This window comes from Pongo pygmaeus, chromosome 8, assembly GCF_028885625.2.
Source record: "Pongo pygmaeus isolate AG05252 chromosome 8, NHGRI_mPonPyg2-v2.0_pri, whole genome shotgun sequence".
In the NCBI taxonomy this organism is placed as follows: domain Eukaryota; kingdom Metazoa; phylum Chordata; class Mammalia; order Primates; family Hominidae; genus Pongo; species Pongo pygmaeus.
In genome coordinates this window covers 109,010,770-109,028,232 of record NC_072381.2, presented here as the reverse complement: position 1 = coordinate 109,028,232, position 17,463 = coordinate 109,010,770, and the positions used below count along the sequence as shown (strand labels likewise).

Genomic DNA, 17,463 nt, shown 5'->3' with positions numbered 1-17,463 from the left:
ATAGCATTTTATGATAGGCATTACCATATTCAATAGTCCTATTTACAGAGGAGGAAACCATGGCTCGGTGAGGTCAGGTGCTTTTCCCCCAAAGTCATGCAGATGGTTTGATAGGAGACAGGCCAAAACCTGAACCTAAGTCTGTGGTTCCTAGTGGCCCAGTGCTGGCTAATGTTTCCATGTTTGGAGAGAAACAGGGAACCATGCAGGTCTTTTTTTCTCTGAAATTGGGATGCTGTGGGCTGGTGGTAAAGATGGCCCACTCAGCCATGCTGGTTTCTCACACACAGGACCTGACTCCATCCAGATGGCCATGCTCTCTTGCTCAGAGCGTTCTGCTCACCTGCAGTCCCCAGCATAGGTTCTCATTGGAGAGAAAAATCCAGTTCCCACCCAGGAGCTGGTGAGCAGAAGGCAGGGAGGGGTGTTGGGTAAGAGAGAGGGTTGGGGAGAGGACTGAAGGGGATGCTGATGAATCACCTCACTCCATAGCTATCCCCTGGAAGCTTAAAGTACCGGATGGGTGAGAGACAGGCAGATGGGGTGGCTACTACAGAGGGAAAGGAGAGAGTAGGACACAGGAACTCTCTGGGCCAGGTGGGGAGAGGCAGGGGGAACCTGGTGATGGGGAGGAGAAAGCCTGAAGATGAGGGTGAGCATTGCATGGCTCTGGAGGTGCCATTCACACTGCACTTTCTGTGAATGTGCCCATGAGGTTGTAGAATATGTGGCTTGCACACCCATACATGGTAGTCCTGCCTAAAGGGACCCTTCTCTCTTCACGCATGCTAAAAGACTAATAGCCTGAAACGGCCTGGGCATTTTGAGGGAGGAAAAAGCAGCTCCGAGGCCCACCTGGCCTAGCAAAGGCCATCTTCATTGATGGCTGCCTTAGGCAAGAAACAAGCACTGTGAACCATCAGGAGCTTATCAGTAGCTTGGTTCACAGTGTGAAGCAGTGGAAAGCCACAGGGTGTAGGATGCAAGGTCTTGAGTTCACATCCCAGTGCTGCTGCTACTAGCTGTGTAATGTCCAGGCAGATCCCTCGTAACTTCCCCAAGCCTTCCTGTGGTCCCTAGTGGCTCAGTGCTGGCTGAAGTTTCTACATTTAGAGAGAAATGGGGATGAATCTTAAATTCAGCTGATAAAAAAAAAAAAAAAGCTAGGCATAGTGGCTCACACCTGTAATCGCAGCACTTTGGGAGGCCAAGGCAGGTGGATCTCTTGAGCCCAGGAGTTCAAGACCAGCCCTGGCAACACAGCGAGACCTTGTCTCTACAAAAAATAAAAATTTAAAATTTAGAATTTCAAAAGAAAGAATAGCGAGAAATAGGGAACCATCTGTAAAAAGGGAATAGTGATTAAGCCCTGTTTTTGCTACCTCCAAGGGTTATCCATGAAACTCAGATGATGAGAGGTAGGAGAGGTTTGTACCAGGGCTTGTATATTCTTTTTTTTTTTTTTTCTTTTTCTGTCTTTCTTTCTTTCTTTCTTTCTTTTTTTTTTTTTTTTTTTTTGAGACAGAGTCTCGCTCTGTCACCCAGCCTGGAGTGCAGTGGAGCGATCTTGGTTCATTGCAACTTTCGCCTCCCAGGTTCAAGCAATTCCCTTACCTCAGCCTCCCTAGTAGCTGGGATTACAGGCACATGCCACCACACCCGGCTAATTTTTGTATTTTTAGTAGAGACGGGGTTTCACCATGTTGGCGAGGTTGGTCTTGAACTCCTGAGTTCAAGTGATCCACCCGCCTCAGCCTCCTAAAGTGCTGGGATTATAGGTGTAAGCAACCGCGCCCGGCCAGGGCTTGTATATTCTTATCCCCACATTACAGATTAGAAAACAGGAGCTCACAGCTAGAGCGGGAATTTGAACCCAGAACTTCCAGATTGCAAGCAGAAGCCCACACTCATCTGTTTCTCCTGCCTGCTTCACTGGTTTGGGGGCTGTGGTCCTGAAGCTCCTCAGTGTCTCCTTTCTGTCCCTGCCTCTCTGAGCTCCTGCCCCTTCCTTTTTCATCCTTGCCTTGCCTCAGGGCAAGGGAAGGCCCTGAGCCTGGCAGCAGTATCCCTGGGTCCTCACCTGACCCTGCCTGTGCCCAGCTGTGATGTTCTCTCCAAGCCTCTAATTTTCTGTCCTTGCATGGGGAGACAGGAGATGCTCCTCCCTACGTGGGTGGCTGTTGGGATCCCCCGTGATCGTGTGCCCCACCGCAGGGGAAAAGGATCAGGATCGTTGATGGTGGAGGCAGCAGGTGTATCGCCACAAAAGCAGCTGACCCAGCCTCTGATCCATGCCTCCAAACCTGCTCTTTGCCAGTCAGCTGAATCCATCGGCCTCACTTTATTCATGGCATTAAGTTAACCTTTTGCCCACCTCTAGGAGGCCCTTGAGGAACAGTGGAAACCAGGCTCAGTGAGACACTTAGCTGCTGGGGAGGCAGCAGGCCATGGCTTTGTGGGGCCAGGCTCTGGGGCCAGGCCCTGCCGCTTAAGGCTCAGTGATCTTTGGCCATTTGCTCAATGTCTCTGCATTTCTGTTTCCCTAAAATGAGATAATGCAGAACTCACGAGCTGGTCAAGAGGGTTTACTCAAATAACCTGGCTGGGTGCTACTGGTGCACAGGAAGTGCTCCACACCTGTGTCCATGGAAGGCTGGGGAACAGAATGGAATGTGTGCACGCTCTACCCTTGCCTGACTTTTGCAGGGAGGGCCTGTGAAGCATTTGGCCGCTCCATCACCAGGCCAGCAGGGGTTATCTGCCTCTTTCTTGAGGTGGTATTGGCCACGTGGGCCAGTTTACCACTGGTCTGGCAAGTTATGGGCCTGGGAACAGGAATGCCTCCAGCCCCGAGGCAGGTCTGAGGCTCAGGAAGTGAGCTCAGCTGTGGTCAGGCAGTTCTGAGGGGCTTCCCCTCCCCTGTCCCGGCCCTGTCTCTGCTCCGCCTCCAGGACCCACCAAGAGAGACCTGTGTTCCCCTGCAGAGTGTGGCTGCCACAAAAGAGCCAGACCTTGTTCGTGACCCTCGGCTGACAGGCTGCTGGTATGTCAGCCTAGTGCCTGCACCTCCTCCCTCTCCGGCTGCATGGACCTTTCCAGGCCGCTGTGCGCCTCCCTTCCCTCCAGCCTAGAACATAAACACAGGATCGAGTAACAGCATATTTTGACTCTGGGGCGACTGTGGAGTGGCTTATCAAATTATCAAAGCCTGTGGATTTAATTGGAATTTTGTAGATAACCCCTGGCTTCTTTCAAGTGTGCTGCTGCAGGGTCCATTGAGAATTCATGGGGGCTGGGGTTGGGGACCGTCTTCCCTTTCCATCTTCCAGAGAAGACAAGGTCTGTCACAGCCCAGACTTGGTGGGGGAGGTGGGCAGCAGGCCCGAGCGCCTCGGCTTTGATCCCAGGCCACTCTCTGGCTTCTGCAGGCGGAGAGCCAGGCCCATCTCCGGTCGGCTAGCGGTTGCTCTTCCAGACCACTGGCCCTGCACAGAAAGGATGTTCTTCATGGACACCTCTGATGAGCCTGGCATAGAGCAGCCATGGTGGTTTTGCCTCCTCACGTGGCGCCCCCCAGAAGGTTAATGGGATTTGTGCCCTTATGAAAGAGGCTCCAGCAAGGCCCTTGCCCCTTCCATCATGTGCGGACACAGCATTTGCCCCTTCTGCCATGGGAACTAGAGTGCGCCATCTGTGGGGAACCAGCCTTCACCAGACACCAAATCTGCTGACGCCTTGATCTTGGACTTTCCAGCCTCCAGAACTGTGAGCAATAAATTTATGTTGTTAAGAAATTACCTAGAGTGACCGGGCACGGGGGCTTAAGCCTGTAATCCCAGCACTTTGGGAGGCCAAGGTGGGCGGATCACCTGAGGTCAGGACTTTGAAATCAGCCTGGCCAACATGGCAAAACCCCGTTTCTGCTAAAAATACAAAAATTAGCCAGGCGTGGTGGCATTTGCCTGTAATCCCAGCTACTCAGGAGGCTGAGACAGGAGAATTGCTTGAACCCAGAAGGCGGCGGTTGTAGTGAGCCGAGATCACCACTGCACTCCGGTTGGGTGAAAGAGCAAGACTCCATCTCAAAAAAAAAAAAAAAAGGAAAAGAAAAAGAAATTACCTAGTATAAGGTACTTTGTTAGTGTAAGGTACTTTGTTATAACAGCCTGAACAGACTAAGACGCTTGCTGTGTTTATTGTTGGCCCCTCACACTAGAACACAGGCTCCAGGAGAGTACGAACTTGTCTTTGTTCTGTTCACAGCTGTATCCCCAGCACCCAGAACGGTGCCTGTCCCAGAGCAGGGTCTCAAAGGGTCTCTGTTGGATGAATGATTGTTGTCATTCAGTCCTCACTATGGTCTTACATGATAAGTACGACTATGACATGATTTTACCAAGGAGCTGAAGCCTCAGGGACATGAAGCAGCTCACCTAAAGTCACCCAACTGGCAGGTGCAGGGCCAAGATCCAAGCCAGGCAGGCTGGCCCCAGACCTATGGTTCTAACCACAGCCCTGACCCAACCCATCACTCAGCTCACACCCACTACGCCTTCCCAACCTCCTCAGCAGCACCCGCTCCCCAACCTCCACCCCAGCCAGAGTAGGTGGGTACTAGCCTCAGCCCCTTTGATGTTTTCCTTTGAGGATGGTGTGTGTCTTAGTCTGCTCAGGCTGCTGGAACAGAATACCATAGCCTGGGTGGCTTATAAACAACAGAAATAAATTTCTCACAGTTATTATGAAAGAGGCTGGGAAGTCCTAAACCAAGGCACCAGCAGATTCAGTATCTGGTGAGGGCCTGCTTCCTGGTTCATAGTCATCTTTACCCTGGTGGACAGGGAAACAAGCTCTCTGGGTTCTCTTTTATAAGGCACTGATCTCATTCATGAGGCTAATGACCATAGCCTAATCAGCTCCTACTACATCACCTTGGGCGTTAGGATTTAACATATGAATTTAGGTGGTACACAAACATTTGGTCTCTAGCAGTGTGTTCTTGGAAAGTCAGCAGTTGAATAGATGTGTGTGTGTGTGTATGTGTGTGTGTGTGTGTGTGTGTGTGTCCTGATTGGGGGGAGGGAGGGGAGCAGAAAGGGAAAGGAAGAGTATTTGCCTTATTGTATTGGTCACCTCCTCTGTAATCTACATAATGCTTATTTAAATATTCCTTTAAATATTAGGCTGCCCACAAAGGTGATGTTATTATCCCCATTTGGCAGATGGGGAAGCGAAGTTGCTAGCAGTTACCTGGCTTCCCCAGGCCATGCAGCCAAGTGGGGAGGCAGGCCTTGGAGCCTGGGTGCAGTTCTGTTAGGCCCCTCCAGCTCCCCCAGCCCCCAGCCCTTTGCCCTGCCGTCATGAGGGGTCAATGGGCAGGGATGGGCAAGAGAAGCTTGATGTAGTTTCTTGGTCTCTCCTGTGTGAATTTCTGGGGAGCCATGTGACAGCTTGGGATGAGGAGACTCTTGGTCACCAAATCCTAAAGAAGGCAGATAAAGACATGCCCTTGGCCCCGTGCGGTGGCTTATGCCTGTAATCCCAGCACTTCGGGAGGTCAAGGCGGGAGGATTGCTTGAGCCCAGGAGTTTGAGACCAGCCTGAGCAACATAGTGAGACCCCCATCTCTACAAAAAAAAGAAAAAAGAAAAAAAATGAGCCAGGCATGGTGGCACACGCCTGTGGTCCCTGCTACTCAGGAGGCTGAGGCAGGAGGATTGCTTAAGCCCAGAGTTTGAGGTTACAGTGAACTATGATTGCGCCACTGCACTCCAGCCTGGGCAACAGAGACAGACCCTGTATCTTAAAAAAAAAAAAAAAAAAAAAAAAAGACACATGGAAGCCACACCAAGAGACACCCTCTGTAGCAGCTGAGATGACCCCACTGTGAGCATGACCTGCCTCCTGGCACAGTGTCCTGAGGCCACTTTACTGACTCAGCTCCCCCTTGCTTTGCTCTGGCTGATATCCTGAGAATCCCTTGCTTCCACAGGCAAGGCCCCTCACCCCCAGATGCAGTCCTCCCATATGGTGTCAACAAGGGCAAACAGGAGCTAAAGGCAGGCCCAAACTGGCCCGGCAGGACTCACCACGTGGTCAACTGCGTGACCCAGAAATGCCTCTTTGTGTTCCATTTTAAATTCTCATCCAATGGAAATAAGGAATCTAAAAGTCTTTAAAACGAACGCTAGGAACTCTGTCTGTAGATTCCCAGGAGGATGCAGTTCTGGTGGGAGAAAGATCTGGCCGTAGGGCCCCGGGATCCACCTTTGCATCTCTGCAGCCTCCTGGCCCAGTGGCCACGCCCTCATTCTTTTCTTAGCTTGTCGCCAGCCTCTATGCCCTGCCCCATGGTTCCCTCCACCAGCAGCACCCTCCCCTCCTCCCCACTCGCTCTGGAACTGCATCCTACTCTGTCTCCAGACTCAGCTTGAGCCCCTCCTCCAGAAAGCCCTACCTAGAGCTGGCAGCCTGGCAGCCTTGGGATCTGTTTATGAATCTCTCCCCACCAAGGAACCCACATCTCTGGACCCCCAGGACCTGGCACCTAGTAAGTGTTGGGTGATTGCCCAACTGTGCCAGAATAAAGCTGGGCCATTTAATAGAGTTATACATTGAACTGCCCACCTCAGGGGAGCAGAGCCAGGAGGATTCTCAACCTCTCCAGAGTCAGGGGGCCAGGGGTCAGAGACCAGCTCTGCCACTTGCCTCAGGCAAGTTGCAAGGCCCTTGTGTGCCTCAGTTTCCTTTATCTGTAGAGTGGGAATCATTGCTGCCTCCAAAGGCAGTTGTGAGGATGATGCTTTAGCACACATAAAGTGCCGAACAAACCTGGCATGATGTCAGCACTGCCAAGGCCAGTGTTTGCTGTCCCCATCACGGTGGCCCCGGGTGGGAGGGCACAGCAGCAGCAGGCCCACATCACCTCCCTCCACATACACACACACGTTCTCCACTTCTGGAGATACAAGGCTGCCTTTGCAGCCTCAGGGCTGAGGTTGCAGCCTCCTTGACCACTGCTGGCGGTGCAAGCGTGTGGGCAGGGTGGGCACACATGCCTTTGGTGCACCCATGTCACAGAGGGGAAGACTGAGGCCAGGGCTGAGCTGATCTGCCCCGCTCTTGTCACTCACTTAGTATCTTTTTTCTCGGGCCTCTTACCAGCCCAATGGCCTTACCAGCCCACCTCTTACCTGCGATGGGACACATAGTGGGCCCACACAGTGGTTAGACGGTCAGCTCCCACTTCCTGCTCTCAGCCTGGGCTTGTCCCTTTGGCTTGTTTCTTCCTGCTGAAGCCAGCCAGGATCCTGGTTAAATTCTTGACATTGCATGGGAGGAGCAGAGAGCCCTGCTAAACTGGTTTCTGTTCTTCAGCCCAGGGCCACAGAGCCACCCTCTGTTGTACAGTAGAACAATGCCCCAATGTTCCAAGGGACCTGGGGTGAGAGGCGGATGGACTGAGGCCAGGCCAGAACCATCCCTGCCTCAGCCTGCCCCTCAGGGGCTCCCAACACTCCCCATGGGGCAGAGTCCACCCCCAGTGTTCCTGCCTCCTGCAGGGAACCCCAGGGCAGGCCAAAGGGGAGGCCCTCCTGCAGGAGGCCTGCCCCAGCCAGAGCACAGGTTTGGGAACTGGGCCGGGATGGTTAAGGTGGTGCAGGGGCTGGTTTAGGACACTAAGGGAGGCCGCCAGGGAAGGAGGGCCAGGGCAGAGGCAGGTGCTACTTGGGGCCTGGGGTGGGAGGAGGTCAGACTCAAGAAAACACTCTCCTCTGCATGGCTTTCTCACCCTCCCCTCCCATTTATATTTTGGGGATGGTTGTTTCATCTTGGACTGCATGGTAAAATTGTGGGGAGTCCAGTGAGGGGGACAGAGGTTGTTGCTGCCATTCACCTGGGAGAAGCAGAGCCCAGGAGGACAGATGGACTCTGCCAGCCCTGCCTCAGGGTTCCAGTAGGAAGACGAGGGCCAAGGTGGTGTGTGTGGCAGTGCAGCCGGAATAGCACTGAGAATGTGGGGCGTCTCCTCCAGGAGCCCCACATCCCCAATCCCAGTCGAATGCCAGGTCTGGCCTGTTCGGGAAGGCAGGGCGACTGCTCGGCTTATGTCTGGCTGCCAGAGTCTTGAGTTAGAGTCCAGGCTTCCCTGCTCACCAGCAGCATTACCGTGGGTTGACTGCGTGGCCTTCCATCCTCTGTAAGTCACCCGGAGTCACTGCTCCGGCACTGGGGAGAATGAATTGGGATGATGTGTGTGGATCAGAAACTGGGCACTGAGTCATACACCCTCCTACTCCCTTCCTTTTCCTAGGAGGCAAATGGAAGGTTGTGGACAGAGCACTGGAGCCTCTCCACAGCAGCCTTCCTTCACTCTGCAGGTAGTTATTGAGTGCCGGCTGTATGCCAGGGACCACGTAGGCTAATCACCTCTAGGGTCAAAGCTGAAATTTTGAATTGAGTTAAATTAACTGCAGCGGCAACTGTGGGGACACCCAGCGCTGCTTGTGAGCTTGAATGGCTCACTTCTCTTCCAGTCTGTTTCCCCATCTGTGCAAGTCCCCCGTGGTACACGTGGCAAAATGGTTGTGAGGTTCAGGGGAGCAAATGCGTAGAAAATGCCCCTAGTGTACTTAACCCATCACAAAAGCTCAGGAAATGGGATTTTCTGTTTTACTTCCCCTTTCCTCCATTAGCCCAGGCCTGTGTACAGAACAGCCACCCCAAAAAGGCTGGGGGAATGGAATTGGGTTGGCTGAGCTGAAGGTGAGAGCTGGGAGAGGAGCATCTCACTGCGTTCCTCTCTGCTCTGGGAGTCCTGGCCAGGGCTGGTGCTGCCTGTGGAGTGAGGCTGCCCCTAGCACCCTGCAGGCTGTTGGAAACTCCAGGGCATCCCACGTCCCTGTCTCTCCTGGGGGATTGGGGTAGAAAGCCCACCCACACATGCCTGGCTGCGTTCTGGTCAGACACCCATCATCAAGATGGCTCTGTGTGCTCTGTAAAGCCCTGCCACCACCCATCTGGCCAGGGACATGGGCCACACTGTCCTTGCAGCCCCCTGCCACTGGCTGCTGCACAAATAGCCTCTTTATGTTGATGGGCAGGAAGGCCGGCTGGACCTTGGAGCTGTGGGAGGCTGAGGGAGGGAACAGAACATTAGATAAATAAACCCTGTCCATCCCCTGCTATGCCCCCTTCAACCTGGGTGGGCAGATGGCAGGAAAGTGCCCAAAGGAAGCTGTGTCCAACCCACTTGAAAGGGGCATTGGCCGTGGGGAACAAGGACTTCTGCAGGCTCGGCTGTCATGCTGGGTCGGCGAGCTGGAGGGAAGCAGATTCAAACACCCCCGGTCCAGCCCAGCTCATAGAGCACACGCCTGGGAGGCCCATGTCCAGGGAGAGAAGATGACTCTGTTTTCAGGCCTGGCACAGGATTTTCTGCAGGGTAGGGAGGAAGGTGGCAGGGAAGGGTATCGGTGCAGGAGTGTGTGGGGGTAGACTGGGTCCCCCATTAATTTCTTGGGCTTGTGCATTCTATGTTCTCTGAAACCTCAAGACCCCCATGTGCCCGCTCTCTTACCCGCAAGGAAGGCCTACAGAGCCTTTTGGAGCCTCTGGCGGAAGGGGTAAGCCCTGGAAGAGCGCCGAGGCCTGCTTTGCTGTTATGTTGTGTTCAAGGTGGGTCTTGGTTCCCCTGTGGTTATCACTGCCCTCCATGTTCCTAGTCCCTGGGTAGTTACTCCTCCATGGGGAGTTTAAGTCAGAACTGAACCTAGAACCTGGGTCTTCAGCCACTGAGACCAGCCTTCCTCTGTTGCATTCTCGTGGGAGGCGTGTGTTCATGCAAGCGTTTCTAGATCATCTCGATGTGAGGCCTGGGACTTCAGGAGTAGCTCAGTCCCCACTCTCGGGGCCCTGGTGGTCTAAGGGGGAGGATAGCATGGCATGGGCCTGGCTTGCTTCCATAGGAGGCAGCAGATCATTACAGGCTCTAGCAAACCCTGGCTCCTCCCCCACCTGCCGTGTGGCCTGGGAATTATTTAAACTCCCAAAACCTCAATTTCCTTGCCTATAAAACAGGGCTTATAACAGCTGCTGATAATGGGGAAGGCAGAAAAAGAACAACTGATTGTAATAGGTGCAGGGCCTTGCGCAGCAACAAGCCAGCCTGCTCAGGTGGTCAGGGAGGCTCCCTGAGGAGGTGGCATTCAAGCTGAGACTAAAGTAAGAGTTCACTACTCAAGGAGAGTGGCAGAGGAGGGCATCCAGGCCAGAGGGAGTCCCTGAGATTGTGTTTCAAGGATTGAAAGAAATTTCATCTTCCGTGAAAGTAAGGGATTTTTGGCTAGGGCTAGGCCAAGAAGAGATAGGCCTGAGGCAGTCATTAACAATTGCTACACATCAGCATCAGGTAAATGGGCAGAACCTAGGGGTCTCTGGGCTATCTCCTGGCTCTGACATTCTAAGGTCCTAGCAGAACCAGTTGGCTATTGCAGTGGTCCAAGCATGCCACAGTCAGGATCTAGAGTGGGGCTGGATGGCTGTGGGAATGGGAGATATTCATAGACATAGTCTGAGATGAAAGGGACAAGCATCCAGAGACCTTGTGACTCCTTCCCCTTCACAGGCTCTATAAGTTGAATCTTGAGGGTGATTGGAGTTTGGGCACGTCTGTAACTTTGGGTTACTTTGAAGCCCTCAGTTCATGAGATACATGTGTATCTGGCTCCACCCCATGGCCACATCGGATACTACAGCTCCTAGCATCTGGCTGATGCTGTACTAAAACCGTGCTGGAACCTTGAGTATGGTTTATCTTGTTTGAGCATCCGTATAATCCTGGGAGGCCCATGCTCCTTTCTGCAGATGAGGGACCTGAGGCTGAGACTGGTTGACCTACCTCTCAGCTAGGAAGTGTCAGAGGCTGGGCTCATGCCCTTGCCCTTCAGCTCCAAGTCCACACCCCACATGGGGGTGAGCTGAGGATGAAGTGAGAAGCACCTGAGCCTTGGCTGGGGCAACTAGCTCCAAATTTCAGGATGGGACTCTTCATCGGACAGAAGGGCAGAATAACTGCATCAGGACGCCATGGTTGCCATGGTCACCACGGGGGCTGAAGGTAGAGTTGAGGGCATGTGCCACATTTGGGATCTTTTAAGGGGAACCCAGGTTTCCTGCCGGACCACATCCTGAAAAGGTACAAGGTTTGCTGAGACTGCCAAGTCTGGTCCAGGCCCCCCAGGGCAGCCTGTTGAGACCCTTCCCCCAGCCTCAGGAGCTCCAAGGAGGGGCTTCCTGTCCCAGGAGGGTTCAGGCCTCTGAGGAGGGGTGCTGCCTGGCTGGTACAGCCTCCTCTGATGGAACAGACACAGGGAAGCTGGTTCTAGAAGCACTCAGAAAAACCAGCCTTCCCGCTCCCAAACCACAGACTGAGCCCTTAGCCCCCCACACTCTCTCTTATGAATGGCCCATTTGGCACGTGGGAGGTCATGAGTCCAGAGGGCACGCAGATGGCTACGTGCAAAACCCCACCCAGGACACATGGCCCGGAGCCTGGCTCAGTGGTCAGAGCCAGAGGGAGAGTTTCCCCCAGACAGCTTTACTGAGGTATAATTTACATGCTATAATATGTACTTGTTTTAAGTGTACAATTAATTCATTGATTACTAATACTTTTACAGTTGTGCAACCATCACCACAATCCAATTTTAGAACTGTTCCATCTCCCTTAAAAGATCCCAGAGGGAGGTTTTGGGGTTATTTTCTTTCCTTTTTTTTTTTTTTTTTTTTTTTTCTTTTTTTAATTTTGAGACAGGGTTTCTCTCCATTGCCCAGGCTGGAGCACAGTGGCACAATCGCGGCTCACTGCAGCATTGACGTCCCAGGCCACCTCAGCCCCCAAGTAGCTGGGACTGCAGGCACACACCACCATGGCAGGATAATTTTTTTATTTTTATTTTTTGTAGAGACGGGGGTCTGGCTCTGTTGCCCCTGCTAGTCGCAAATTCTTGGCTTCAAGCGATCCTCCCGCCTCGGCTTCCCAACGTGCCAGGATTAGAGGTGTGAGCCACCATGCCCAGCCACCAGAGGGACATTTTGTATTCTTTCCAAACTCCAGGTTTTGGAGACCTGTTGGTATCCCTTCCCTCTGCTCCTGTGTGAGGGGAGGACATGCCTGTTCCCAGGGACTGAGTCTCTGCCCCACTTGCTGCTGCTGTGATTTCTGGGCCCTCTGGTAGTTCCAGCTGCTGCACTGCCCTTGCACAGATTACTCAGTAGCCCGGGGACGAGGCCTGCCCGGCCCTCCCGGTGCAGCTCTGAGGTGGACTAACCACTGAGTTGGCGCCCAGGGTGAAGGGGGAGGGTGTTCATCACGGTGGGCACGTTCCCTGCCTATTGATTCCAGTGGTCCAGCTGGGTGTTCACGTTGAACTTCATCCCCAACCCCAGGTAGTTAGGTGCCCCAGGTCAGTGGGAAGGCCACATCAAATGCAATGCTTACTTCCCCTCAAACTTCTTAGAAGGCCAGTAGGTGCAGGCAACAGGACAAGAGGCTGTACCACAGTGATGCCCAGCTTTCTACCCAGGGAAATTCCAGGTGTTCAGCAGCTCAGCTGTTTAGCAGAAAGTGCATGAGGAGCTGATTATCAGCTTGGCTTTTTATAATCATTTTTCCCTTTTGGGATGCTCCTGGGAAGGAAGGTGGCAGAGCTGTTAAGGGAGGTGGCCTTGGACTCACAGGTGTAACTTCAGATCCTAGCTCTGCCCCCCACCAGCTATGTGCCAGGTGGGGCAACCTTTTTTTATTATTATTTTTAGAGACAAGGTCTCTGTCTCTCTCCCAGTCCTGGAGTGCAGTGGCACCATCACAGCTCACTGTAGCTTCAAATTGCTGGGCTCAAGCAATCCTCCTGCCTCAGCCTCCCGAGTAACTAGGACTACTGGCACATGCCAACGTGCCCCACTATTTTTTAAATTTTTTGTAGACATGGGGTCTTGCTATGTTGTTGAGGCTGGTCTTGAACTCCTGGGCTCAAGCTATCCTCCTGCCTTGGCCTCCCAGGCAATCTTTTAACCCTACCTAAACTCACCACTTACTCACCACACCTGGGCCTGCCATCCCTACCTCTCACCCCAATACTGGGACGTCTCACTTGTGGCGTATACCACAGAGGTAATTAAATCCTTAACATCCGGCTTCCTTGAGAGGCTGCACACACCCTGAGGGCCGGGACATTACTGCCAGGCATCTACCGTATCCCTCATGCTAGCTGAAGGCTGGACACAGTAAATGCAGTAAATGGAGAGGATGACTCTCTGTGGGCCTTATGTTCCCCCAGGAGTAAAATAGGGACCATAGAAGTGGCAGCATAGAGTTACTATGAGGTCTAGAAAGCTAATAAGAGCTGAATTACTGTATCTCACCATATGATGACATTCTTCTAAGCGATTTATATTTTTTAAATTATGTTTATCTTTTTGAGATGGGGTCTCACTCTGTCACCCAGGTTGGAGTGCAGTGGTGCAATCTTGGCTCACTGCAACCTTCACCTCCCAGGCTCAAGCGATTCTCCTGCCTCAGCCTCCCAACTACAGGTGTACGCCACCATGCCCAGCTAATTTTTTGTATTTTTGGCAAAGGCAGGGTTTTGCTATGTTGCCCAGGCTGGTCTCAAACTCCTGAGCTCAGGTGATCCACCCACCTTGGCCTCCCAAAGTGCTGGGATTACAGGTGTGAGCTACTGTGCCCAGACGACATTTTTTTTTTTTTTTTTTCTGAGATGGAGTCTTGCTCTGTCACCCAGGCTGGGGTGCAGTGGCGTGATCTCAGCTCACTGCAACCTCTGCCTCCCGGGTTCAAGTGACTCTCCTGCCTCAGCCTGCCAAGTAGCTGGGATTACAGGTGTCCACCCCCACGCCCGTATTTTTACTGGAGACAAGGTTTCGCCATGTTGGCCACGCTGGTCTCGAACTCCTGAGCTCAGGTGATCCGCCCACCTTGGCTTCCCAAAGTGCTGGGATTATAGGCGTGAGCTACCATGCCCGGCCAGCCTACATGTTTTAATTCTCTGATTTTTGCATCCATTCTATGAAGTGGGTATAGTTATTTCCCCCCCAGTTTGCAGATTAAGCCACTGAAGCACAGAGAGGTCATGTGACTTGCAGCGCCAATAACTGGCAAATATGAGCTAGAACCTCTTACCTATCCTACCCCTCGATGAAGCTTGGCAAGGGCTTAGCATGCTGCCCAGCATGCAGTCTTAATGAATGGTACCAGTTGTTACTATTGTTGTCGAAGGGGCTGTGCCAGAGGCTGGCTCATCAGCGCCCACAAAACACCACTCATCTTGCAGCTATGTGGGTTTGCAGTTTCTGGAGTCATCGGAGCAGCCTCTCCTTCCATCCTTGCTGCGTCCCAGTGAGAGGCAAGGTGGGAGGGTTTGCCCCTAGTCACAGCCCTTGGAGCTCAGTTCCCCAGACATCATCCAGCCCAGCCTTTGCAGGTTGTGCAGTCCAGAGAAGGGAAATGGTTGCCTGAGTTCAGAGAAACTGGATTAGCACCAGGTTTTTTGGCTCCAAGTCCAGTGCTCTTTCTGGCTCTCAGAACTTTCCCAGCCGATTTCAAGAGCAACCCCAGGCTTGGAGCATTCAGAGCATCCCTGGTGCAGTGTATGGGAGGGTGCCTGGAGTCCTGAGTTTAGCCCTTGAGAAGATTCCAGTAGGAGCCTGGCTGATGGACAGGGAGAAGGGACTGGCTCCTCTGAATGGCTCAGAAGCAGGAGCTTGGCTGTGGCCAGGTCTGATTTAATTTGGCAGAGGCAGGCTGCAGATTAGACCAGGCTGTGCCTGCACGCCAGGGAATTGAAAGTTAATTGCTGGGGGCACCTCTTCCTGGCCCCCACCCCAAGCAGGAGAGGGCACCCATGAGCCTGTCACCTGGTCTGAGACCCCTGGAGAACTGCAGTGCTGCCTCAGGAGCCAGAGGATGGGGGACATGCCTTATCCCCTTGCTGGCCCCCTCAAGTGCTGGGCACTGTGCTACATCCTGGCAGCCACGAGGATCTTAATAGGCACGAGCAGGGGACACTTTGTGCTGCCCAAGACAGGAAATAATTCAAGGAAATTCAGGCATCTTGGTTTGGAATTTCCCAGAAGCAGATCTGAGGCTGAGGATTGCGGCTCAAGCAGTTTGGAGGTGACACTAGAAGGCATCAGTAAGGTGACACAGGGCAGGGAAGACAAGGCTGCCAAGCGTGATGTCAATGAGCTTCATCTCGCAGGGACTGGCACCTGGCTTCAGGCTGTTCCCCTCCCTCCAGGCCATCCCCAGACATAGCCGGAGGGAGCTGGCTATGTGTTTCCTACTGTGCTTCGGGTGACTGTCTGGGGCTTCCTGGTGCCCTTCTCCTGGGGAGCCCTGGGCTCCAACCTCTCACTGAGGGAGCCACTGGTCGGTGCTGCAGGAACCAGAGGAAAGAGCCTGGCAGGCACAGGGAAGGTCAGGCAGTCCCCACCACCCCCCACCCCAGCTTGGGGGTCCGAGCTGAGGCCCTTTGTCATTAGCTGAGTTTCTATAACAAGAGTGTGGAGACAGGACTGTGATTCACTCAAGGCCTGAGGTTGGCGCCAGCAAAGGTTATCAGGAAGGCCTGCATGGTTATCAGGAGGCCAGGCTCATGTGTCCCTCGTCCCAGAAGAGCCAGATCAGGGTACCAGAGACAGTCATTGAGCTTGAGGTGGCCAGGCATGTCCCACGCAGGTGCTCAAGCTAGGAGCACAGGAGGACACTGGAAAGGGAGAGAGACTGTGGGGGCTGTGGGTGTGCAGGGAAGGCTGCCGGGGAGCTGGGCCTCCAAGTGGACTTGGGTGCTGAGGGAGAGTTTGGAGGCAAAAGGAGAGGGAGAGAGCCTGGGCCAGGGTGACCTTGAGTGCAGGCTTGGAGATTTCCCAGCAGAGGAGGGCAGGAGGATAAGAAGGTGGAGAGAGACACACACAAAAGCTCATGATGGTTAGGAGTCAGCTGGCACTGGAGTCAAATCCCAGCTCTGCCACTGGGCTAGTGACTTAACTGACTATGCCTCAGCTTCCTCTTCTGGGACATGGGAGTAATGATAGCATCTTCTTCTTCGTGGGTGGCTACGAGAATTAACTGAAATAATGTACATGAAGTACAGTGAGCAGCTGGGCCAGGTGGTTCACGCCTGTAATTCCAGCACTTTGGGAGGCTGAGGCAGGAGAATTGCTTGAGGCCAGGAGTTCAAGATGAGCCTAGGCAACATAGCAAGACCCTGTCTCTAAAAAAATGGTTTTTAATTTAAAAATATTGAAATATAGCCTGGCGCGGTGGCTCATGCCTGTAATCCCAGCACCTTGGGAGGCTGAGGCAGGCGGATCACGAGGTCAGGAGTTCGAGACCAGCCTGCCCAACACAGCAGGACACAGGCTTGTCTTGTGAGCCTGGAGCTGGAGGTCTCTTTGTAGAAGCCCAATCAGGGAAACTAAGGCACAGAGAGGACTGCCACCACCCAGGTCATGCTGCCTGCTCAGAGAGCCAGGCCTGGAACCCAGGTCTCGGGCCTCACAGGCTGGGCTGGCCCCAGTTTGGCATCTTACAGGACTCCTCCCTAGACCCCGTCCTTTACATGTATGCTCTGGCAGACCCTGGAGAAGCCCCCAGGCCGCCCTGCACCCAGGCTAGCCCAGGAGCCACCCATCCCTGGGCACACAGGCCCTTGGCCAGGAGCCCCTTTGTCCTGCGTTTTGAGTGCCTGCTGTGAGGAGCATGGCAGCCACTGCCCTCTGTAGAACAGGCTCATTAAGTCAGCCTTAGTCCAGCATCGAGGGGGATCCAGGCTTGGTTGTCACTCTTGTCGCCTCTGGGGAGACCCGTCAGCCTGGTAGCAGCAAGGGATTCTGGGGGAATGTGAAAGTGATAACAGTCGTTCAGATGGGCCTGGAAGTCCCCAGCTCTGCCACCCCCAGTGCTGCCAGCCACCAGCCTCCAGTGTGGTCTCAGCAAAGCGGCTTTACCCTGCAGAGCCTGGGTTTCTTCATCTCTGTACAGACACCCCAAGCCTTGGCACCCCCCACATTGAAGCCAGCCAGGCCCGTGTCCCTGCTTCTTCCCACGCTGCTCCTCCTCCAGCGGCCACCGCCCCCGCCTTCCTGGCTGCTTCTCTCAGTGCCCTCCTTTGGCCAAGCCCATTCTGTCCCAGGTGGTTCTGTCATTTCCCCTGCAAGTCACAGCTCTTCCAGAGTCCCTCCCTCTCCCCTCTCCAGGGTGAACCAGTGCTGGCGGCAGGGCCCTGTGACTGGCAGGTGGACCTGGAGCAGGTGGAGGATCTGTGCATGCGCTCCCTGTTACTGAGCCTGACTGTGCACGGGGGACTTTATGAGTATTAACTTGTTTATCCCCCAGCAATCCAATTAGGTGGATCCTTTCAGTCTCTGCACTTTATAAAT

General features: G+C 53.6%; 1 protein-coding gene across 3 annotated transcripts in view; it reads left to right on the top strand.

The window, feature by feature from the left end:
* SH3PXD2A (SH3 and PX domains 2A) overlaps positions 1-17,463 on the top strand; it is a 258,939-nt gene that overhangs the window by 131,988 nt on the left and 109,488 nt on the right. The window lies entirely within an intron of this gene.